Consider the following 24,937-nt stretch of genomic DNA (forward strand, 5'->3'; position numbering starts at 1 on the left):
TATAGCACCTAGACATTCTGGGGAGCTAAGATGATCAGTGAGAAAGGCAACCTAATCAGATTCTTGAATGTTGGAAGATCCAAAGCTCAATGGGCTCGAATTGAACTGATTGATTAGGGCCCAGAATTTTCGTGAGTTTCGGCTCTTACTCTCGCACACTAATTTACACCAGAATTGATTATCATGTATCCGTTTGTCCTTAGTGATCGCCAGCCTGAATGGTTTTTGGGCTGCCTGATACTGTTTTAAGCATTTGCTGTTCCCTGGCATTTTTACCAGTAGTCGCAGGGCATTGTTTCTGGCTTTCTTAAGTGCCTTCGACTGTTGTGAGAGTGCAAACTGGCGTGGAAGGGATCTCCTTGGGAAGGGCTGATTTTTTGAGAAAAGGTCAATCAAATGTGAGCAGAGCATAGACCATGTCGCTATCGGGGAGGCATCCTGATCCATTCCACTTCTTATAAACTCCATGCTTACATGTAAGATGTTTGGGCTGATGTCTTCGCTCCATCTCAGGCGCTTTAGGTTTTCGGAGTATATTCCCCTGCTGGTTAAGAGTGCAGATTTATGCTTCACTGGTTTTGTTTCGAGAGCTATGACCTGGGGCCGATGATCACTTTCAGTTCGTGGGTGTATACTAAAACTGACCAGACATTGAAGCAAAGCTGAATTGCAAATGGAATAATCCAAATAGGATTGTTTCTTTCCATTTGTCCAAGTCCAATTAGGGGGGGTATCACCCACCGGCCTTCCATTAATGACCAGGTAACCTGCACTATAGAAACGCGTCACACAGAGGTGACCCAGACTGCAGTAGGCTTGATTTGCCGGTTTGGTTTGTGACTCTGCCTCATTCAAGGGAAATAGAAAAGGCCCCTCAGTTTCTGTTAGCTGCCCCTGGAATAGATTGGTATTAAAATCCCCAGTTACAATGCAGTCTGAGTTAGGGTACTCCATGGCTAGGTCACTCATAATTTCCGTTAGTCGAACCAGATGTGCTTTCTTTGTGCGGGTGTTTGGGTTGATATACACGTTTAGGAAAATGAGTGAACGTTGTTCACGCCATAAGTTGATTTTAGCCCCGAGCAACCAGTCTTCATCCAATTTTAGTTGTGTTATTGGGCCTTTTAGATTAATTGATATGTATAGTGACAAGCCACCTTTTGAATGACCATACCGGCTATCCCTCTGTGCTGGTTTCCATAGGTTAATATAGCCGAAAACAGGGCAGCCTTGAGAGGCCCAAGTTTCTTGCAGAGCTATTACTGCATGCTTACAAATGAAGTAGTGGGTGTCAAAGTTCATAATTTTCTGTTGAAGACCACTGATGTTCCAGGAGCAAATTAAAAAGGTGGAGTCTGCTTGCGGGTTGTGCCCCGTTGCTGGTGGTGATGTTAGAGGGCTTATATTTCCCAGAGATTCTAGTGTTTGACCAATAGACTCTGAACCTTGAGGTCATTCTGATCCTTTAGTTGATAAGATAGCTGGTAGCCAACTCCAGCCTTGGAGTAAAATGTCAGCAGAGGCCACATTTGAGGACGAGTTGTTACATACTTCAGGACCTGACGCATTTTTTAATATAGAATATGTTCTGGAGTGGGACACAGAATGAACGGTTCCAACTCTTTTAGGTGGCGTTTGCTGATTTAGTAGTGCTGGGGGGTACCCTGGGATGGAATATGGGTATACTCGAATACCCCAGGCCCGCAGGGTGGCCTTATGATCCAGAAATACCCCTGCCCAATAGGCCGACTTAAATGCTACCAGTGTTACCTCTGATGGTTGTGTGCCTCTTGGTGGAAGGAATTCTATAGATTCTATATCATCCGTCGCCAAACCTGCGAACCCCGGGGTACCATCCACTAGTCTGATTATGTTGGATCTATTAAGGGTATCTTGCCGTCCTTTTGATTTATAGTCGGGAGCTAGTATAATATAAAAAAGTTTTGAGTCCTTTTTGTTACATGGGCTTTGGATTAAATTGTTGGTTTTCTTAGTGGGCGGGCCTGCATCGAAGACCTGCTCCTGTTGAGGTTGGTGTCTGGAGGCCTTCATCACAGACTGACTGTTAATAGGTAGAGATGTTTTATAATTATAAATTGTTTTTGTTAAATTTAATTTAGTCATTAACTTGTCTGACCGTGATGGAATTATAGCAGGCACTGGTTTGGAATTAATTGCAATTGCTGTAGACTCTGACAAGTTTAGATCGTTACTTTTCACCCTTAGCTTTTCTTTAGCTGAACTGTGATCTTCTATTGCTATTCCCACAGATGTAAGCCCTAACAGGCTTGAATCGTTAATTTTCACCCTTAGCTTTTCTTTAACAGAGCTAAGATAGACAATCTCTGTTCCCGTAGCTAGCTTGGTTGCGACTTGGTTACTACCCGGAGTCCGATTTATGTCAATTTCTAATGGATCCCCTATCTGTTCAATTGCACTTCGGTTTGTTAAAGGTGGTGGTGCATCGGATTCACTAGAGGCTTTTTTGTTAGTAGCTGTTGCAAAGAGAGGAAAAAAAGTTGTCGTGGCAGCTGTTGTTTTAATCCTTGTTTTGTTTCTATGTTTACGCTGGCGTTTGCGCTCTCTCTTGCTGCAAGGTGGTAAAGGAACTGGCTGCTCTTCCAAAATCGAGGTTGTCTGAGTTGCTGGGCTAGCTGCTAACTCATGCTCAATATGGTCTGCGCAGATTGTACCCCCGCTTGGAGATCGTGCATTTTTGATCATTGCTTCGGTCAAGTTAGAGCCCGTTGTTCCAATATGGGATGATTCAGAAAGTGACTGCTCCTTTAGCTGTTTTATGGGGGGAACTTTTATTTAATTCACAAACAAATAAAGTCGAAATTGTAATTTTAATGGTAATGTTGGAGCTTTTCGTAATTTGTTTTAATTCTTAAGGATTAAGGGATATGCTAAACTCTAGCATAATACTTTGCCTTGTTTGCCCCCAATGAATGCTCTCTTTTTACTGCATCAATTGAGGCCACCTATCATCTAGTTGCTGTACTTGCACTGCTCCAACGGATCAAAGTAAAGCTATCAACTTAAGGCCAGATTCACTAAAAAGCCACACAACGCAACACAGCAAGACAACTTGCTGCAATGCGTGACAGTGAGAAAGCAGGAATGAGCCATATTTAGGAAGATATGATGCATTCTTGCTTTCTACCTGCACTGGCAGTGCCTTGTACCATGGTGCAAGTGTGCCTGAATTACAGACAGGATTGTTTTGTGCAGGAATGGACACCTTCCTGCACAAAAGCAATTCCCAGAGGCATTTTACTCTTTCTACATGTGCTGTGGAATGTAGTTCAGGTAGACGGAGGAAATAACGAGGAGAAAGAAATATATTTCTCCTCTTTACATCCGTGTTAGTAAATCTGGGAATGCACCAAAAACCATGGGTGGATGCATGGGAATGCCCATAGTCCACCCATGGAAAGTCTTCTCAACGAGGAGTAACACAACGCAGCAACTTGCACTGCTTTGCATTATTCTACATTTGCTAATCCATGCAGAGCCATGAAAGGTAGCTTTGTGTGGCTTAGTAAATCTGATATTGCCTTGCATAATCTTACATGCTGCAAGTGCAATGCAAACCTTTACTAAATTCGAGCCTTAGTTTTTATTCTCGAATTTCCAAATCCATCAAATTTACAGAATGTTTTAAAATTCTCAGTATTCAATTGTCTTTCTTTCTTGATATATGTTTGATTAATTACAGTATTATTTCATTTTCTAAACAGTTGCAGATCCCCTTAGTAGGCATCAGAGACATCCAGGGGTCCAATGGCCACAGGTTAACAACCACTGCTCTGGCCCATAGCAGCTGTGTTATCCCTGACCCTTATGAAGAATTATTGGTGTGGCTGGCAGACAGTCCTTGAAGGGCAGGTGTTAGAATGATAAGTGGACACTATAAAACAGGTGCATGCTGTATGTTATGATTGACATAATGCATCGTACCAGTTATGGGGCAATTTCTATATGAAAATGTTGCAAGGATACTTGTCTCATTGTCATCTGTGGCTGGATGTCCTTCAGCCCATATCTGCTCACTACATATATTTGTTGGCAAATATGTTCTCTCTGCTCCTTTGCTTCAAGTCCCTGGCTGATGCATCATTGGTGCATTTCCTGTAGCTTTATCATTCTTTGGACAAAATATTGAGTTTTTAACATTGTGATACATATATATGATGTCAAAAATATAATTGCTAAATGAAAAATGTGTACAGAATATTGGTGTCAAGAATATATATTGTTTGGTATAAAATATTGTTTTATTTAATATGCTTTACGTAAATTTCATTTTATGTTAAATTTAATTTAGATTAGTTAAAATATTAATTTTAGGTGTTAGTATTGTTAGTATAATTGTTATTCATTGTTTTGCTATAGTATTTAGTTTAAAATGTAAAATTATTTTTTCAATTAATTTAGTCATTTATAATGTAGTATCAGGTTGTTGGGTTTGTAGGGGAATAGGGGAATAGGGTATTATGTAATGTAAATGTCAATTTATTTAGTTTTATTGTTAATTAATGACGTAGTGTAAAGGAAATACTTGACTGAATAATAATTATTGAAATTATTTAACTGTTTAATAGTTATTTCATGTATTTATGTTTCATTTATAATTTTTATTGTAATTTAAATTCTGATAATTTTTTTTCATTGCAATAGCAGGTCGTTTTTGTTGGGAAATAAGTTGGGAAGTTTTTTAAATGACTAATAAATTTATATAAATGATAATTACTTTTTCAGTGTTTATGTAACTGATTAGCAATTATTTAAATTGTTGTATTTTGTAATTGTAGGATTCATTTTTTACTTTTTGCAGTGTATTTAAATATTTTTATTTATAATATATAATTAATAGTGGTTTGTTGGTTTTGATGGGGTAGAGGGTGAGACGTTAATTAAAGTGCAAGTAGGAATTTTTAGATTTCATCTGCCGGGCCCATGCACGCACAGTGTTTTTACAGTTTAGATACTGGACACTACCTGTTGCAGCCTTCAACTCCTCTTAGGAGGTTGCGAAGCTGGTGTCACGATAATGTTTCTTTTGACAATCTGTTATGCAACCAAAGGTTACGGGGATGTTATAGTTAGTTTTAGATTTTACACACAAAAAACACAAAGGGGCATATCAGCAAGGGCCGGCGATAATTATCGCTAAGCGCACTTAGCGCTAGGATAATTATCGCCGGCTATCGTGGAATTTTATCGCTGAGATGGCGTACTATCAGCAACACTTATCTCAAAAGCGATAAAATTCTTCGCGCTAACAGCCAAAAGTGAGATTACCACTGGAAATCCAGCGATAATCTCACACATTTTGGCGTTAGCTTGCTGATAAGGCAGGGCATACTTAGCCATTATATCCACCTTACATTGGATATAATGGCTAATTCAGGGTGAAAGAAGGCATAAGGAAAGTAGCGTTAACTGTGGTTAATGCTACTTTTCTTATCGCCATGCAATGCCTGTTAGCGATTCCCTTGATAATTGGAGAAATGTCGGTTAGTTACATTTCTCCACTTTGCATCTCGTTAGAGATGCAAAGGTGGGCGTTACGGGAAAGGGAGCTAAAGCAAGGAATCACGCGTTAGCGTGACCTTGATGATTAAGCGATAAAATTATCGCCGCTTTTCGTCCGAAAACGGACGCTAAGGCGGCGATAATTTATCATCGCCAGCTTGCTGATATGCCCCATAGAAATTCAGCAGTTATAGTTATCTCAAGTATCAATAATTTGTGCCCAAAGATAACTTTAACTCACACCCTCGCCATGTACTGCTAACTAGCGCAGTGGCGGCGCGAGCCCTTCATAAATAAGGCGCTTAAGAATCTGCAGCCGGGCAGCGACTGGTGCAGACTGACTATTCAATGTGTCTGACCCCTCACTGCATACGCCAGGAGGGTCTTTTTCCCTGGCTCTCGACCCCTAACCCCTTCATATTGAGTTAATTAGTGCTCCTCGAATAACTAAACAAGACAGGGAGGAAGAAGTAAGCACGTTTGTCTGCACGTTTTGCTAGTGTCTGTTAATTATCTTGTATCCAGTACCTGCACTTTCTGGTACATTCTTGCCTTGACACTGGCTGCTCTGGAAACAAGCATTTGTTTTTCATGACACAAGTGAGAGAGATCAGCTGCAACAGATGGGGATTTTGGAGCGCAACTCCGCGCGTTTAATTTCAACCCTTACGTCACCCTCTGTCGGCACCATGGCCTCTGCGATGCTACGCCCTATTTTACTGCAGCTGTCCTGTTTTTTTGTTATTTTCTGCGGGCGTTTCCATTTTAAACAAACGCTGATTGATTTCATCGGGCACGCCCAATTTCCTGAGATTATATCCATGCTCAAGAAAGAGGTAGTCCCCTAGTACAGAAGGGTGGGGTGCTCAAAGGATTACTCGAAGGAGCGACGTCCTGTGAGCGCGATGACACAATGGTGACGCCGTCACGAGCTGTGGCGAGGCTCGGATAGTGTTACATAAAATCCTGGCTTAGTTTAACAACGGAAAATTGCAGCGTTATCATTTGTGCGCTCCTCGCAAATGTTCTACATTGTTTTTCTTGTTCTTCTCCAGTGGCAGATTGCTGTAAAAGCAATGTCAGCCAAGGACGTCTCCGGGTTCAGAGAGGAGACGTTTTCTCCCAGATGTTCTGGATGGTTCTTCTCACCCCTCCCTTTGAGGATGGAGCTCAGATACGTGATATCGGGCGGTATACAATTACGTTTACTTGCTCTGTGCATCATTGAAACAAAGCCTTGATGTAGAGAATGCTGGATTATTTCCGTTACTACCACACCTTGGTAATTGTTGACAAATCAAGCATTAAATGGGGAGTGATGCGAAGAAACGTTGATTGCGCGTTAGTCCGCCTTTAAAGGCGCAAACGTTTGGCCAGCTTGTGAGTTGTGCTGACAGGCACAGATTTGCTGTACAGTGAACCAGGCCTGGCTCCAGGAATTTTTATTTGGGTGAGCCAAGGGTGCATTTGGGTGGGTCACTGCGGGCTCGATTTGTTGCATATATGTCTAGCCAGGCCTGCTACAGGGCCCTCCTTTATCTCTTCTTAGTCTTACAAGGCCCAGTAAAACGCACTCTTTTCCAAATCTCTTTCTAAATATTATCACTCTCAAATTTTTTTTTCCATGTAATGTTCCTTTGATGGGAAGAGGAGGTTTCTGAGGTGGGAGTATCAGGTAAGTGCAGTGGTCGAAGTGGGGGGAAAAAAGTAAGGGAACTGTGGGCGGAGAATCAGAGGGCAGGAATAACCCAAGGATTGGATCAGTGGGCGGAGCCGGAGGTGTGGCCAGTATGCGCAAACATCCCAATTTTTAGTATTTGTTTGGCATTTCACTGCCCAGTTTAATCAACCAATGGATACACGTGATTATTTAAGGTTATAATGAGTTATTGACATTAAAATACATTCACAAAGTGGGATATGCTTCTAATCACAGAATGTCCCAAACACGATAAAATGTGGAAGCACAAGCTATTTGTCGCCGAGCCATGGAGTATGTCATCAGCACTTCTCCCTTTTTCCACAACAGCAGTTCAAACGTGAATGGCAAAATATACTAGTTTGCAAATGTTTTCTATATAATTATGGCTCTGCCATATTTGCCTCATAATGCAAGATCTGCTGCATGATCTGACCATTTAAACTAATAAATTGTTTATAGCTCAAACGTTAATAAAAAATGTGACTTGTTTTGCTTCGGAGTAGATGGCTTATTGCAAAGGTTGACTGATCACCTTTCTCACTGTTGCGTTTGTATGTTACACTGGTACTAATAAGGCAAAATCTTTCCCGAGACTGTTAGCATGTGTACACATGTCAAAATATTAAAATATCAGAAAATATACTGCATTACTCTGCAACCTTTTTTTAAACGCATAATTTAGTCAACACTGCAGCATCATTTTGTCCTCCTTTGCTTGCTGCATAATTAATTCCAGTGGCCCCACAGCAAGCAGCACATGTTAAAAGTGCTTGTGAATGAAGCAGAGAGACTGTGAAGTTTGCGAACTCAATTTGGTGTGCGTGCAAATTCTGCATTGCCAATCCCTGGTAAATTGCAGCTACTGACTCTGAAACAAGGCCAATGGAGGTACCTATGGGTGAGGCAGACTGGCCTCAAGGGCAGGTCCATCCTTAGCACTGGTGGTGCCCTGTGCATTAATGTTTGCTATTGCCCCCCAATGACCAACTCTGCCATGGATTCCCTCACCACCACCCTTTAACAGTGCCCCTCAAGTCTCCATAACCACACTCTCTCTGATGCATTTAATTTGATTTACAGCGCTGCTCATACCAGTGTAGGGTGTCAGAGCACTTTACATCCCACACATTACTCAGAGACAATCAATATGTGTGTAAATCACTGTATAGAAAATGTTACATAAGACAAGGACTACAAGGTGTAGGAGTCACATGACAACCCTACTAGTAGGCCATATAGGTTAATAGTGATTGGTCTTGAGAAACACAGACTCAGAATTTAAAACGTAATACTGTGGTTGGGGGTTCTCTTTAATAATCACAATTGATTTCTGTCCAAAAGAACACTTTTTGCAACATTAGGATAACCAAAGACTGGGGGAAAAAACACAATGCTCTAATTTATATCTTGCAGTTTGTATGCAGCTCTTAGATGACAGTTAATAGCGCACTGTTCTATGTTAGGATTTTAACTTATAAACTGAAAGCAACAAAAGGATTTCTCTTGACAAAATCAGCAGCCCACTGACCTATTTACATTATGTGCACTTTGTGATCTGCATGGTACATGTTCTTTGCAGCAGGCACATTAACCCTATGAGCTACCTTTCCATGAGTCAAAACTTCCACTAGACAAAACTCCAATCTCTCTCTAGGAAGAACATTAAACACCAGAGTTATCATGACATTTTTATTGTTGCCGAAAAATTGCTGGAGGCCAGGAATGAGGCAGCAAGCGCTTTTAAAACCTTAATATACTTGCAAACATAATGCCTCCACCCAAAGTCAGCTCCCCGTCACACCGGTTGCACTGTCCTAGAGCTGGCCCTTCTCAAGGGTCCTGTGACCTCAGTGACAGAGTCACTGTTGTTCTTGGCTGTGCTGCTTCATAGGCCTGCTAGCAAGACTGGAGGTGAACTTCAGTATGGATTGTGGTGGACAAACCTTGAAGGTTAACCCAGACTTGCCAGTGCTAGGGTCCACCTGCTGGTGCTAAGACACCAGCGCTTCTAAGGTCTTGCGAAGCCTTCTAAGGTCTAGCATGGGATTGTGCTCTCTCAGGAGAGTCGTCTGGTGGACTGGTTATTAAGGCTGAACCTGGTTCCCCAGTTCCAAATTCAGCAGCTCTGGCCATAATGCCACATTCTCTCCCCCACTGAACACCATACTGCCCACTGAGAAAAACTCACACTGCCTTCACCTACAACCCAATTGTTTCCGGCTATAAACACCTGTATGAGGCTCATTTAAATGATGCAATAGACAAGAGCAATATGTGGCCTACAAAAAAAAGTAACATCATCCTGGAAAAAGCAGACACACATAGGGGGATGCAAAATTTAGCAAACCATGTGAAATGTAAGCAGGAACAACATGGTTACCTTAACGCTTTTATACTCACTATTCAGAAATCAGTGAGTGCTTTTGCCTGAAAAGTTAAGGACATGATTACAGGACCCAGAAGGGACCCATTGAATGTCCATTGCTTATATCCTTACAAAACGTTAGCAGTATGGTAAAAAGACCACATACCTGGACTCAGAGCTGCAGTACACATTTTGTTTTCCAATCCACACTTTGCAGTACCTCCAGGATTGGTGCACTAGTTGCAAGCCCAGGGAAAACAAAGACAAGAAAACAAAAATAGCGCTTCACTCGCAAACTCTGTAAAAGTGGCGCTAATGGGTTTTGGTGTGAATAAAATCAATCTGGCCTGTTTGCTACCACTCTGTCTTACTTTATTTAGTTATTTTTCATATTTTTAACCTTTTATTACAAATGCTGCACTTTGGTATTAAATACGACATTTCCAGCAAAAATTATTTTCTTTTTTGGATCTATTTCACAGGGGAGCAAATAAAAGAAAGGAGAGGAAAGAGAGTGAGAACCCCATCTTGAAGTCACGGTTTTCAGTAAAAGAAGAACTGCTAGACAAAAAGAGAGGGAAGAATGAAAGAGTGGGGGGAGAGGCAGCTGAAGCGGCATAGCAGAAGTGGACACTGTATTTTTCTTCTCTGAGCAAGAAGGAAAAGACAGAGGCCTGTTACTTCTCTGCCGCCCGTCCTCGAACGCCAGGAAATGCTGAGCTTTATTTAAAGGCGATGGTGATTTCTTGCATCCCGGGACGCATTTTCAAAATAAAAAAGTAGGGGAACGGAATCCTTGGAATTGAATAAGTAGGGGCACGCCGTGCCCTTCCGATCCCGCCCACTTCGACCACTGGGCAAGTGACACTTCTCGGGCTCCCTCTGTGCGAGCCTTCAGGGAGAATCCCTCTTCATTACTACCTCCACCTGAACCCAGACTCTGCAACGCACTCCCTTACAGGCTTGATTATTCACTACTCCTCTCCAGAGCACCTTATCTCACAGCTGACCTTGGGCCCCAGCCCCATATCAGGCACCATCGGGCTCCACTTTCCTTTTTCCCGGTAAAAACATTAGTAAAATCACCTTCAAACTTAGAACATTGAATATAGCAGTAAATATAATTAGCATGCACTTTAAAGTATGTTCCACAGTAGCCCTTATGACCCGACTGCTAATTAAATAAACAAAAACAGAAAGGCCATGACAGGGCCGGCTTTAGCGCTGATGCGAAAGTCTTATTTGGCGCCACACCAATAACCTCTTTCTTCGTAAACACCGTTACTACCACCTTATAACAGTGTGCCTCATCCCTCCATAGCCCCCCCCTATTGACCTCCTCCTCAGATTGCCTCACGCCACAAGTGCCCCTCATCTCCCCATAGCCCCTCCCCCTCATGACCTCCTCCTCGGATTCCCTCACTGCCACCATCCACCAGTGAACCTTATCTCTATGTAGCCCCCTCCCCCTCATGACCTCCTCCTCAGACTCCCTCACTACCACCCTCCACGAGTGCCCCTCATCTCTTCTTAGCTCCCCCTCCACCCCATGACCTCGTCCCCAGATTCCTTCACTGTCACCCAGGGCACAAGTCCTAGAAAAAAAAAATGGGGGGACGATGACGTCACTACAGGAAGTGACGTCACGAAAGGTGGCTTGCACCATCAGACTCATTGCCTCCCCTCGCCCACCCCTTAGATGCCATTGCATCAGAGAAGCCAGCGCGTGAGCAGCGTTCTGAATGAGCTCCGATCTCGCCCCAGAGAGGACAAAGAGTTAATGTGTGGCTCCATTTGGTCCAGTTATCGAGCTCCCGGTACAATAAGTGGGGGGACGCTGTCCACCCGTGTGGTACCCTGACTCGAGCCCTGCTGTCACCCTCCACCAGTGCCCCTCATCGCTCCACAGCCCCTCCCACTACCTTCTCCTCAGATTCCACCAGTGCCCCTCATCGCTCTGTAGCCCCTCTCTCATATGCATTTAATTTGTTGTATAGCGCTACTCCTATCAGTGTAGTGTGTGTCAGTACTTTACACCACGCACACATTATACAGAGACAATGAATCATACATGTATGTAAAACAGTCTACAGGGAATGCCACATAAGCCAATGAGGATTACAAGGTGTATGAATCACATGTCATCCATACTGGTGAACAGTATATTTTAAGAGGGTTTGGTCTGGCGAAACACAACCTTAGGATTTAAAGAGCATTCCATGGGGGTCAGCTTTACTGATAAAAATGTATATCCGCCCAAACATACTCATTTTAGCAACACACTAATGAAAGACTGAGGAAGTTCTAACTATATCACAAAACGAAAAAAGCGAAGTTCTAACTATACCATTCAGGTTTGTATGCAGCTCTTTGGTGACAGTTCATTGGTCACTGTCCTATGTTAGGATTGTAACTTCTGAACTGCAAGTAACACAAGGATCTCTGTGACAAAGGCAGTAACCCACCGAGCTATCCACATAAAATACAGTTCATCTACATTTAAAAACTACTAACAGACAAATGATTGCTCTCCAGCAGGATCATTAATCACCAGCGTTATTGGGGCATCTTTTATTGTCTTATTGTTGTCCTGCATCAGCCATGATAATGATAAAAACTGTTTAAATGAAGCGCACACCAAGTATGTGTCCTGCTGGGCCTGTGTAGATTTTTAAAAGAAAAACAAATAGTAACACATTCTCTTACCTACTACTTCATTAGTCAAACATTGTGTCACAGCCTGATGTGATAAGCTGGTGCAGGGGTCAGGAAAGGTGAATAGGAATAAACAAACTTCTTTTCTCCTGTGCTGCATAGAAAAAGAAATATCCACGCAGCAGGACAGTAGGCAAAGGTTACCTTTGTCAAAGAAAGGATTTGTGCCTTTCGCCATGTGGAGATGAAGGGGTGAAAAAATAAAAAACAAAGCCTCGTTAACATGTAAATGGTCTTTGAAAGACCTGTGAAGTTCTCGGGTACGGCTGCGATAATCTCAAAAACTGTCTGTGTGTTTGCGCCCGGGAAGCTGTCTCAGCCCGGGCGCACACACACACAGACAGCCCTTTGAGCCCAATGCCGTTGTGCGCCTGCCTTAAAACTCTCACTGCGAGGGCCAAGGCTCCCGTTTGGGTGGGCCAGGCTCATGTTTGGGTGGGCCTGGCCCACCCGCTAGAACCGGGCCTGCAGTGAACTTATATTTCGGTATTTCTTCGGTCTAGCTAGAAGCCAATTTAGCTCTCTGTTAGCCATATGTGACAGGGAAAACAGAATTCATGGAGCGACTGCAGTATTGATATTTACATGAATACATTTTGCACTGTCTTTTTCCATTGGTGAGAGGGTGAAAAAGCTCATCTTTGCGACTGCGCTAAAGGATATGTGCTCCCCGTGGCTTCCTGTCACATCCACGCACATCCGTCAGCCAAGGAGGCGGCAGCAAGTTCAGAGCTTGTTGTGTTTGCTGCTGGGTTCTCTCAATGTAGGCTTGGTTTATTTGCTGCCAGACAGGCTCAATGTTAAAATAAGTGGCACAGTGGTGTTTGCTTTTTGTTCATATGAGCCCCATTTCCCTGCAACCTATGAGGGCTGATTATGAGTTTGGCACTGTTGCGCCGGCTTTTCCCCGGCACTGCTGCACCAAACCTGCACAAGAACCACCTGCCGTATTACGGGTTGAACTCGTGTACGGCTGACAGTTCTTCGCCTTTCCCACGGCGGTGACTGAAAAACAGGCACCGCAATGGGAACCGAGAAAAAGTTCCATCACGACATGGACGGTGACGCCCATGCCGTGCTGGAACTTTGGGGGAATACAGACAGGAGGGCACAACATTGTACCCCCTGAATGTATCCCCATGGCGGGGGGCTATGGGAGACCTGTAGGGCCCCCCTTTGTTCCTCCACTGCCACCTATTCATGGTGGGGCTCCCACCATGAAATGGCTGGTGGTGGCGTAACTTGTTATATGCTCACCGGGACTACGCCAGTTCTGCTGAGCATCTTACATTGTGGCGCAGCTGCACTAACGCCAGGGTACGCCTGTCCCCTGGCGCAGCTCATGGTCCTCTACCACCACAACAACTTTGAAAGTCGTAATACGGCGAACGGTGGACCGTCACCGCGAGTCTGGGGGTCGGAAGACTGCCAGACTCGAAATCAGGCCCTATATTCTTTTCTCAGGCCTAAGAAAGCGTAAGCTGGATCTTTCATATAACCCCCATTTCCCTGCAGCTGTACTTCTTTCCTCGGCTTAAATTAGTGGAGCCAGAGACAAAGACAAGTGCTGCTGTGAATATCTCGGTTGCGCTTAGTTAGAATCTTAAATCCCAGTAACCTTGTCCCTTATACGCTGAGCGGGCCTGCAAGACTCAGGCCGCCAGGTGTTGTGATTCTTGTAGAGTGGTCAAGAGTGACATGCTGAGGGTTTTGAGGAGAGAGAGGCAGAGGAGGAGGATGAAAGCATCCCCATGGTAAGAATGATGATGATAATAGCCAATCTGTAGTCAGAAAGTAACTCCTCACCCAATATGTAATGACAGCAGTTTCATCAAAATAGACATTGCCTTGCGTAGACTCCTTACACAAACAGAAGTAAATGGAAGCCCCTTTCTGTTTCCTTTTTGCATTCAAAAATCAAAGCAAACACTCCTTCTTTAGTTGTAGGCCCTCCTTTAGCATTCATGGCAATGCAGGGCTATCTGTATTGCCGCTGTCAGGAGCTTTGTCACATCTTTGAAATACCCCAGTTTTTCACTTTTGACCCTCTGGTTTTGGACCTCTACTCTAGCACGCGACTCTGAAAATGGAGTCTCATCCACTTTAATGTTTTACTGAAATATTTATGGGTTGCAACCTCCGTGCCCACCTTTTAAGATAGGTTCAGCTGCTGTGAACTGGTGGCTTCATGTAGGGTGCATTTGAAATGTGAACATATGTTGTTTAACTCATCCTAGCCCTGTGACGGATGGGACTCAGTCTAAATCACTGTAATTCAAGTGGGGATAAAAAGCACTCCATTCGAGTAAAGTGTATAATGTGTAATGTGTAATGTCTCTTTTTGTCCACTTTGTTTAAAATAGTGCTAAAACTGTAATTTTGGATTGTAACATGGCATAAGGATCAGAATTGTTGTCTTGTAAATATTTTCATGGATCCTGAATCCAAATCAATGGTTATGCTTTTTTTGATCATAGTGGGTTCCTTAATATAGTTATGTAATAGCATATTTGACTGTGGCAGCCTGTTAAAAATGGGTTTTCTGGTTGGCTAGGATATGCAACTAAGCCAGGCAGAATCCACCACTCTTGTCAGGGTAAGGGGATTACACATCTAAAATAACCCCTTCTCACCCACTTGGTAGCCTGGCACGAGCAGTCAGGCTCATCTCAGAGGCAATGTGTAAAGCATTTGTATATAAAAAACAGTAATACAGTGAAAAGACTACAAAAGGACACCACGCCAGTTGTAGAAAAATACCCAAAAATTATCTGTGTAAAACAAGACCCAAAACTATAAAAATCCAACATACAGTCATCCAAATACCAATAATGCAAAAATAGACTTTTGCACACAGCTCCTTGAAGTCGATAGTTCCGTCCAGGGTTATCACGGCGTTGTGGACAAACAAATCCAAAACTTCTGGCCGACCGAGGTGTCGCGGACAGCTACAGTGTCGGGGTCACCTGTAAAACAGAACCTTTGGAGATGAAGGGCGTCGGACCATGAGGTGAACTCCAGAGGAGCGGCGTCAGCAGGCATCGGTTCCAGAAGTCTGTGCAGGAGTCGTTGTGCCCTTGAAGTCACATGCGTTGCAGGTCAAACTCAGTGAGTTTGAAGTCAAGAGCGCCGGCGTCGGCAGGCGTCGTGGCTGCGGTGTGAAGCAGAGCAGTGCAATGTTTTGTTCCCTCAGGTCAAGATGCAGTCAGCGGCTCAGTGACGGTTGTCCGTCGGCATTGGTGAGACCAGGGCTGCGGTGCTAAGTGGTGCAGTGCTTGTTGCTGTGCTGACAGGTCACGGTGCAAGCAGCGTCGTCGTCGTTGCTGAAGTGTTGTCGTAGGTAGACCCAAGGCTGCGGTGCAAGACGGGGCAATGCAGTGTGCGAGGCCCACAGGTTGCGGTTCAGTCAGCGGTGTCGGTTGACGATCTGGAGTCGATGGCACTGGCATCGGCCAAGGCAGCGGTGTGGAATGGGGTGGTGCATCGAGTAACCTATGAGCAGTGCCTCCAAACCATGGGACAGGAAGCGGCGTCAATGTCAGCTTGGAGCGTTGTCATCGGTGAGACCAGTGCTGCAGTGCGAAGCGGGATGGTGCTCCATGTTCTCCACGAGCAGTGTCCTCAGGTCATGGTGCAGGCAGCGGCATCGGTGATGGCGTTGCGTCATTGTCAGGGATACTAGGGGGACAGTGTGAAGTGAGGCGGTGCGGAGTGCAGTGCCCACAGGTCACGGTGCAAGCAGCGGCTCTGTGGCCGTGTTGGACAGCATCATCGGTGAGACCAGGGTTGCGATGCAAAGTCCATAGGCGCCCTCTATGGTGCCTGCAGGTCATGGAGCCAGCAGCGGCATCGTTGATGGCGTCAGGTTACCTTTTTTCCTCTGTGGCAGCTGAAACATCCAGTTCCAGAAGCCGGGACCTAGAAGAAGTTTCCTGAGACTTCCAACAGGACATGTCACACACACCAATACATGTCCTACTTTTCACATACACTGCACCCTGCCCATGGTGGTAACTTGGGCCTACCTGAGGGGTGTTTTACATGTGAGAAAAAGGGAAGGTTTAAGGCCTGGCAAGTGGGTGCACTTGCTAGGTCAACATGGCAGTAAAACTGCACACAGACACTGCAGTAAAACCGCACACAGACACTGCAGTGGCAGGTCTGAGACACATTTCAAAGGCTGCCTGTGTGGGTGGCACAGTCAGTGCTACAGGCCCACTAGCAGCATTAGATTTACAGGCCCTGGGCACACACAGTGCACTGTACTAGGGTCCTTAGTAGTAAATGAAATAAACCAATCATGGAAACACCAATCCATAAACACAGTTTACTTGGAGAGCATATGCACTTTAGCACTAAATAGCAGTGGTAAAGTGCCCAGAGTCCTAAAACCAACACAAACAAGGTGAAAAACAGGAGGCCAAAAAGCAAAAAAGTCTGTTGGTGAACCTGCTTAAAAAGCCAAGTCTAACATAGCCCTAATGAAATTTGTGCTTTGAACTGCCTGGCTGAGTGAGCGTCTCCCCACATTTTCCCTGACTTTTTTAACATCTATGTTCGACCTTGAATTCTTCATATTCATTTCTTTGGCCTGGATTGTGTAACGTATGCTGATAACACTCTGTTTCGCTTCAACAATCGTACTGAAGATAGAAAAAAAAGGTGGTGACAGTGCTCAAACAAACTAGCTCGCACATCACAAATTCAGGAGAAGTATAAATAGAACAATCAAAGAGTAACATTTGCTCAAATGGACATACAGCACTATGTCACCAATCTAGTGTTTTAGCAAACATCAGAAAAAACGTTAAAATATTTATAACATGATAAACATTTCCAGAGCACCACACAATTCAAGTTTCATGGTCTGTCAATCCAACTCATCCAATAAATTGTCTTCAAGAAGGCAAGGAATTAGTAATCAATGAGTTAGAGTCCCAAGTCTGGAGAAACTGTGTAGATCTGTGATCCCAAGAGCTTTTTATTTCTGTTAATACTCAATCTGAATGGAATCCAGAACTGAAACAGTCGACATGTGTTTCGTCAATTGACGACTTTTTCAAGGCTCAAAACTCATAAGAAGACAGTACATTCCAAAAAACGCCTAACACGGATTATATTTATGGCACCATCGTCAGTGTGTTCACATCCACACTGCCGAAGGTGCCGTAAATATAATCCGTGACAATTAACGGCGTATCATAGCCCTTGAATGTACAACGTTTTTACTACGATGTTGTTCCTCTGATGTCAGATGCTACACAGAATTCGTCTGCAAGCAATTTGACTTATTTCTGAAAGACTATTTGAAACCAATTGCTTATTGTCCTCGGGGTAGCCGGACATGCTAAAGTCAAAACATTTCCGATGGAAGGCTCTTTTTGGAATGAACGCCGTCTTCTTATGAGTTTTGAGCCTTGAAAAAGTTGTCAATCGACTACTTGCCGAAATAACGATTAGCGAGGCGCTCTGAAGACAAAAGTGTCCGTGGTCATTTTCAAGCAGAAATTAGATGAAGTGAATAAGGCAATTAATGAATGTAAGTAATTCTTAACTCAAACAAATATTAAAAGATCTGAAGTAGTTTCCTTGGCAGGTGCTTTTCCTTATTCAACACCAGATTCCCAAACAAGAATCTCAGAACGAACGAACAGCTTTATGACAGAAAGTTCATCTGAGTCCAACGATAGTGACCATGAGTACAATAAGTGATGGGTTTCGGATAAGCAATCAGGGAGAGGAAAGAGATTTAGATGACCATACACCCCAATGCAATATCCATCATCATATTTTGGATGGAATCCGTACGCGCAGCATCCACATTTACCACCTCCACCAGTATCAGGCACCAGTTCCTTTTTTAGGAAGAAGCTGAGGCCTCAGGTTAGGACAAAAAAGAAAAGATAAAAAGGTTCAGTGGAATAACTAGCAACTGGTACCAGAGAAAGAGAATCATCTCGAACCCAGAACAGGGCTGGACTGGCCATAGCGGGCACCGGGTGTTTCCCCGCTGGGCCGCCAGGGAGCGGGCCGGTTTTGGGCCCCTGGGGGCCGTTTGTGTTACCGGGGCTGACAAGATTGGCCCCTTGTAACAAAATCAGCCGAAACCAGCCCTAGCAAACAGCTCGGCCGCACCCCCCTGCCCAACAGGGGGTGCCGGCCGAGCAGTTTGCCAGGGCCGGTTTTGGTTCCAAGTCCGGCCCTTACCCAGAACAATGCCTTCTTAGCATGTTTATAGCTGTGTGCTAATTCTTTAACTCTGCCCTATAGGCTAATTTATCGTCCTTACTTTTGATTGTTCTCCATTTATGTTCTAGAGAGTGTGAAAGATGCCTTCATATGTCAAAGATGCCAAAGACTTATTGAACCTTCTGGAACAAAACTTATTTGATCCAACATCTGAAATGATTTTAACAATGGATGTCACAGCTCTTTATACAAGCATCCTTCAAGAAGCATCACTAGAAGTATTAGCAGCCTTACTGAAAGCAAGTGAGTGGAATACAATCACTGCCGTAGATTTCATGTTGCAGTGTGCTCACATGGCTCTCACACAGAATTATTTCAAGTTCGAAGACCAATTCTACCTTCAAGTGCACAGAACTTCAATGGACATCACATTTTCCCTGATCATAATCTGTTTATAAATTCATAATTTCGAAAAAACTCTTATCTTGAACAACACAAATCCATACTTCGAAAACATCAGGATGTGGATTTAGGAATGTGGAATCTGACTGCATGGTTACCCCCACATTTTGCCTGATGTTTTGCTGGTTTTCGACTTAGTTTGACTGGGATCCTGTTAATCAGGACTCCAGTCTATCTGCTTTCTCTCTAAAATGGATTGCATGTACTTTAGGTACACCACAGATTGGATTCTGGGGTACCCTCATAAGTTCCTAGTATATGGTATCCTATATACCCAGGGCATAGGTATCCCAGAGGCCTCTCAGGGGCTGCAGCATGTATTATGCCACCCCTGGGAGACCATGCAAAATGACACAACAGGTCTGCTACAGCAGCCTGTGTAAGGTGGTGTATGCACCCCTTACTTAGATATAGGTTCACTATATCTATCCATATCACTGCACATATAAACCTATCAGTCATCCCTATGGCAGGCATTATCAATCCTGAAGGCAGGGTGCTGGGTTTTATGTGAGAGGGTGCCCATGCATGAGCAGAGCCCCTCTGCAGCCTTCGGAACCTTTATGCCGGGGTTATTTGTGATGCAGCCACACCATATACTCTTAAGTGCATTATAACCTCGCTGTAAATGCTAACTTTGGGATGGCTGCACGGAAACATGTTGTGTTTGGTGTCAAACACCTTGGAATCATACCCCCACACCAGTAACTGCTGTGGGAGTATTATCTCACCCTTCTAGAGGGAGAGACATGACAGCACCGGTATACCCGGGACCAGCTAACAGAGCCCTGGCATCACCAAATGGATGCTGCCAGCCACAGACATGAGTCTGCCCTCCTGCTGCTAGTTGAAACTCTGAAAGGGAAGGCCTGGACAATAGGTTTCCTATCACAGGGAGGTGTGACCACCTCCCAGACAGGCTTTAGTGTATTGGGGCTGAGTGGGTGCACCCCAAGAGTGCTTTGATGTCTGCACTGGGGGCACATTTGGTGTCCCTGTGCATAGTCCATCTCAAACCGGTTGCAGGGGCTAGCAGCCCCTGCTCTGGCGTGAAACTGGACAAAGGACATGGGTGTAGCCAACTCTCTGTCCTGACCCTCCCATAGGTGGGTCCCCAGATCTTGTCCCACCCCTTCCATGGGTATAAAGTAGGAACCCCTGGCTACAGGACTTTAGATTTACCTGGACGAAACTCTGCTACAGAATCCCAGAACTTCTTCTATCTACACAACGTTGGATGACCGAAGAATCTCCCTTGGTGTAAAGGAGTTACTCCCCTGCAAGGCAGGCACCAAAGACGCATCTGTCCGGTTTGCAACTAAGCAGCTCTTGAAAGACTCCAAAGAATTTGCAACACAGGAGGTGGGTTTACAAGCTTCCCCAAAGCCGATCCATGCTCTCAACAATCCTGAGATCCAAAGCCCTTGTGGGGACCATGCAACCTGAACCCCTGGACACCGTGCACATTTGCAGCAGCATTTGCTTCTTGGCGATCCCTGAGGCTGTGCTTTGAGCTACTTGTAGTACAGACGCCGAGCAGTGATTCCACCAAAGATTACTGGCCTACACTCCTCGAGTGACCCGTGGGCTGGTATTTTGTGATTCCTCTCGAGGTCCCATCGCGATCCCTTGTCTGTTGACTTGTGGGTCCCTGAGAAGGGTACTTTGACTTTCAATGGGCGTACCTGGTTGCTCCAGACATGTCCTGACTCTCCCTTGCTTGGGGAGTCCACAAGACCTTGCTAGTCCACACCAAAGCCATTTTACTCTCACCGCGTGGGTTGCCGTTGCCAAGGCTTGTTGGTCTCCAATCCGGACACCAACTCCCCAGCACTCGACATCCTTCCTGGGACAGCTCACCTGAAGACTGTGGTCATTGTCGACACCTCCTGGTCTCCGTGGCAGTGGAGTCAAGCTTCACCTCATCGCATCTTAAACACCCAACATCGGTGGGCATTCGTCTATCGTGTCCCTTGTCACTGGCAAGTGACCCAGACTCTGTCCCCTCTGCTTTCAGGTTCTTCACATCTTTGATCCAGGCTTGGATCACACTGGATACTTTTCCTTTCCACGGCAGCAGCACTTTGCAGCAACTCTCCATTGAAGACAGCGAAGATTCCCGACACCATTTGACACCATTTGACACCAATGCACCCTGCTTCCCTGGGTTAGGTAACACGAGTACTCCGGTGCTCACGTGGGTGCTGGCCTTAGAACCTTCTAAGTCTGAAAGGGTTTTCTCCAACTTCTCTCCTAAGTGTCCTTAATCTTTAAAATTCCAACCGCGACTTTCCCATAGGATTGTATGGAGCTCGCGGCTGTGTTCTCACACGGCACGCGTCCCCCTTGGGTGCCCTGTGTCACTACCTTGGGTGGTTCCTTGGGGTCCCAGCAATTCTACATGCTCCAGACACTGTGTCTAGTCAAGTTGTGGTTCATATACCACTTACTTAATATATGGTTTGGTCTCCCCCTGGGGCCCATTGTACATTGTGCTATTTACTGTCGTTTTAGAACTGTAATATTGTGTGCCTTGCTCTCTAATCTCATAAAGAGGTTAGTAGAGAGTGTTTAGAAATACATACATATATTTTATATATACCTTGTGTGGTTCTCCTTTCATTTGTTCATTCAGGAGGTTATAATCTGGTAAACCAAGCTGCTTTACATTCCTTCTAGGCTTAGCCTGAAGGCTGCTCTCCATAGCTACCACTAGGATAGCTTTCAATAAAGGTTGTCTTTAAACTAATAATCAATAGGAGTTGTTTGGACTGGTGCAAGGTGCCCACTATAACTAGTAGACAGCATATACCAGGCCAACTCCTCACATTGATGTGCATCGGTTGGGATTCAACCTTACTATTGCTTTGCCAGATAATCTCATTGAGTGACATACTGAAAACTATTATAGGTACATAGGTACATATAAATCAAGTTTAGAATACAGTGAGTACTACTGAACTTAGAGTTGTGTTTCAAGGGTTTAGCATACCCTTTCTACAACTCAAGAGAGTTTAGTAGTTCCCACTAGGTTAGGTAGGTGCAACACCTCACAACACTAGTATGTCTTCAAGAGCAGAAGCCAGTGGCTCCTTGCTGACTAAGTATGACCATCTCTCATTTCAGAAAGAGAGAAATATGTGTGCATCTAGTAAATTGAAGACAGGGAAGAACCCTAGGACACAACGCCTCATAGAGGCTTTGCTTATAGATGACCTCAGAAAGACCCCAGGGTCTGATGACGCAGGCAAGTTGGGTGGGGCAGCAGAAGATGACAGGACAGAAGTGAAAACATCCAGGACCTGGAATCTGAAGCTGACCAGGAGGATCAAGAGGATTCTAACCTGGACAATCCCATCCTTCCTGAAGGTGAAGGTGAGGAAGAAGGCATTAATGGCCCTCTCTTTACCCCACCTAGAAGGGTTAACAGTTTGCCAAGAAGGTCTAGATCTCCTTCTCAGGAATCTAATCATTCTGGTACATCTGTAGGGACCTCTGTTTCTAATAGGACCACTACCTCTCATAAAAGGGAGTCCTCTTATGTCAGGAAGTACAGACTGCTTGACTTTGAGAGAGCAAAGCTCAGAATCAAGAAAGAGCAGCTGACCTTAGACAGGGAATCCCTGGAGCTCCAGAGTGCTTCACAAAAGTTGGGGCTAGGGTCCCATGGTACCAGCAACAGTGTCCCTAGAGGTAGAGAACATACTCATGACCATAGGAACATGAACAAGATTGTCCCTCTCTACCAGAGTGGGGATGACATCCACAAACAGATAACTGCACTGAGAGGGCCTGTAAGGTACAGAGGGTCCCTCAGGAGCAGTGGGCAACAATCTTGTGGCTCTCCTTTGCAAACAAAGGTAGAGACAAGCTCCTCACTGTTAGAGAAGAGGGTGCTGATAATTACAAAGTCTTGAAGAGTGCACTGATTGATGGGTTTGGCCTAACCACTGAACAATACAGGTTAAGGTTCAGAGACCCCATATTGCCATGTCTGTGAGAAGCCTCGCCACTGGAAAACTGATCCCAGTTGCCCTAGATTTAGCAATAAGGAAAATGTCCCTCCAAGCAATACTACCACTCCAGCTGGTACTACAAGTAGTACTCCCCCAGTTGGTAGTAGTGCACCCAAAAAGTTAGGTGCATTCTCATGGGGAACAGAGGTGGACCATAATTTAGAAAGCTCCCCCTCACTGGCCTCCTCAGTCTGTGATGGTGGCATGGGATTTGCCACTTTTACTGTCAGCCCCAATTCCTTGGGCAAGTACAGACAGGAGCCAATAATCAATGGTCAAAAAGCGTTGGCATTCAGGGACACAGGGACTAGTGTCACTATGGTGACAGGGAAGCTAGTTATGTTATTGTTATGTTATAGGGGGTATTTATTAAGCGCACAGCTACTCCATAGAGTGTCCCGGCGCTATCCTGACCCCAGGACAGAAAAGCTATCACAAAACGAAACCACACTATTGCTGGAACAGCCAGGTCTTTAGGCCTCGCCTAAAGTTGAGGAGATCACATTCTTGTCGAAGGAAGAGAGGAAGGCTATTCCATAATCTTCCAGCTAACACTTGAAAAGAGCGGCCACCTTTATAAGAGCGTCGAAATTTAGGCACAATTGTCAGTTGTTGAGGTGATGAACGCAATGTTCTCGAGGGTTTATAGGGCTGGATTTTATTTCTGATATATGGGGCTCCGATATTGTTCCGGGCCTTAAAAGTTAAGACCAGAGATTTCAAATAAATCCTTTGTCTTACTGGAAGCCAATGCAGGGTGTTCAGATGGGAGGACATGTGAGCTCTGGTTCCAACAGAAAGTACAACCCTTGCTGCTGCATTTTGCACCACCTGCAAACAATTTAATTGATAATTTGGGAGGCCCAGATACAACACATTTACGTAATACAGCCTGGATATAATCAAGGCCTGGACCACGGTTTTCCTGTGCGAAATAGGAAGAAGCGGAAGGAAATTCCTCATCATTTTTAATAGTCCAAAACAGGTACCTGCAGTTAATTGCACCTGGAACTTCATGGTCATGTCAGTGTCAATCTTTACTCCTAGCTAGTCCCCCCTCAACAGTTTTTACCTGAGTTCAAGTACCAGGTGACCAACATTGATGGTATCAGAACAGATCATCCCATGGCCTTAGTCAATCTCAGCTGGGGAGGGGTCACTGGCCCAAAGAGAGTGGCAGTGTCCCCAAACTTGCCTGTAGATTGCCTGTTGGGTAATGATCTAGAAATTTCAGCCTGGGCTGAAGTTGAATACCAGGCCCATTTAAGAATGTTAGGCCTCCCTGAGAAAGTGGGGGGGGGGGCTGTGAGGGCCACAGCCCAACCCCAGGGAATTTTTGGAGTGATGTAGCCTGAAAGAATGGCCCACTCTCCTCCACAAGAGTTGAAGAAAAGTCTTCTTCCCCCCAGACTATAGGTAAGGGTCAGCCTCCTCAGGGAACTGATCCTACCCCTAGTGAAGGAACTGCCCCAGAGGTGATCAGGCCTGCCCTGGCAACACCCCTGATGGCAGGGGTCCCTTCCAAGGTGGTATTCAGTCTGGAGCAGGTAACCTGCCCCTCTCTACCCTACCTTGATCAGCCTAGGACGGCAGAGCTCAGGGAGATCAGTGGATCCCTAAAGGCCTCCTACCCAGAGGAACCCCCATTCAACAACTTAGGGTCACCCAGTCTAGTAGCCCTAGCCAGGTGAAAATTCCTCAACACACTGAGGGATCCCTCTTAACATTGAATAGGGACCACCCCCAGATGGACTCTGTTGGGCAAAGGCAAACCTGGGACCAAGTGATTCCAAACCTACCATGTCCCCCCAGTGTTGCAACCAAAGGGACCCAACCCCCAGCTGTAGGCAGCCAGAGGTTGACCCTTAGGGCCAGATAGAACTCCGTCATGGAAAGAAAGGCCTCCATGGTGGCCAGTGATATGAGGAAGCTGAGGCCAACATTATT

The sequence above is a fragment of the Triturus cristatus genome, chromosome 3_1 (assembly GCF_964204655.1).
Source record: "Triturus cristatus chromosome 3_1, aTriCri1.1, whole genome shotgun sequence".
In the NCBI taxonomy this organism is placed as follows: domain Eukaryota; kingdom Metazoa; phylum Chordata; class Amphibia; order Caudata; family Salamandridae; genus Triturus; species Triturus cristatus.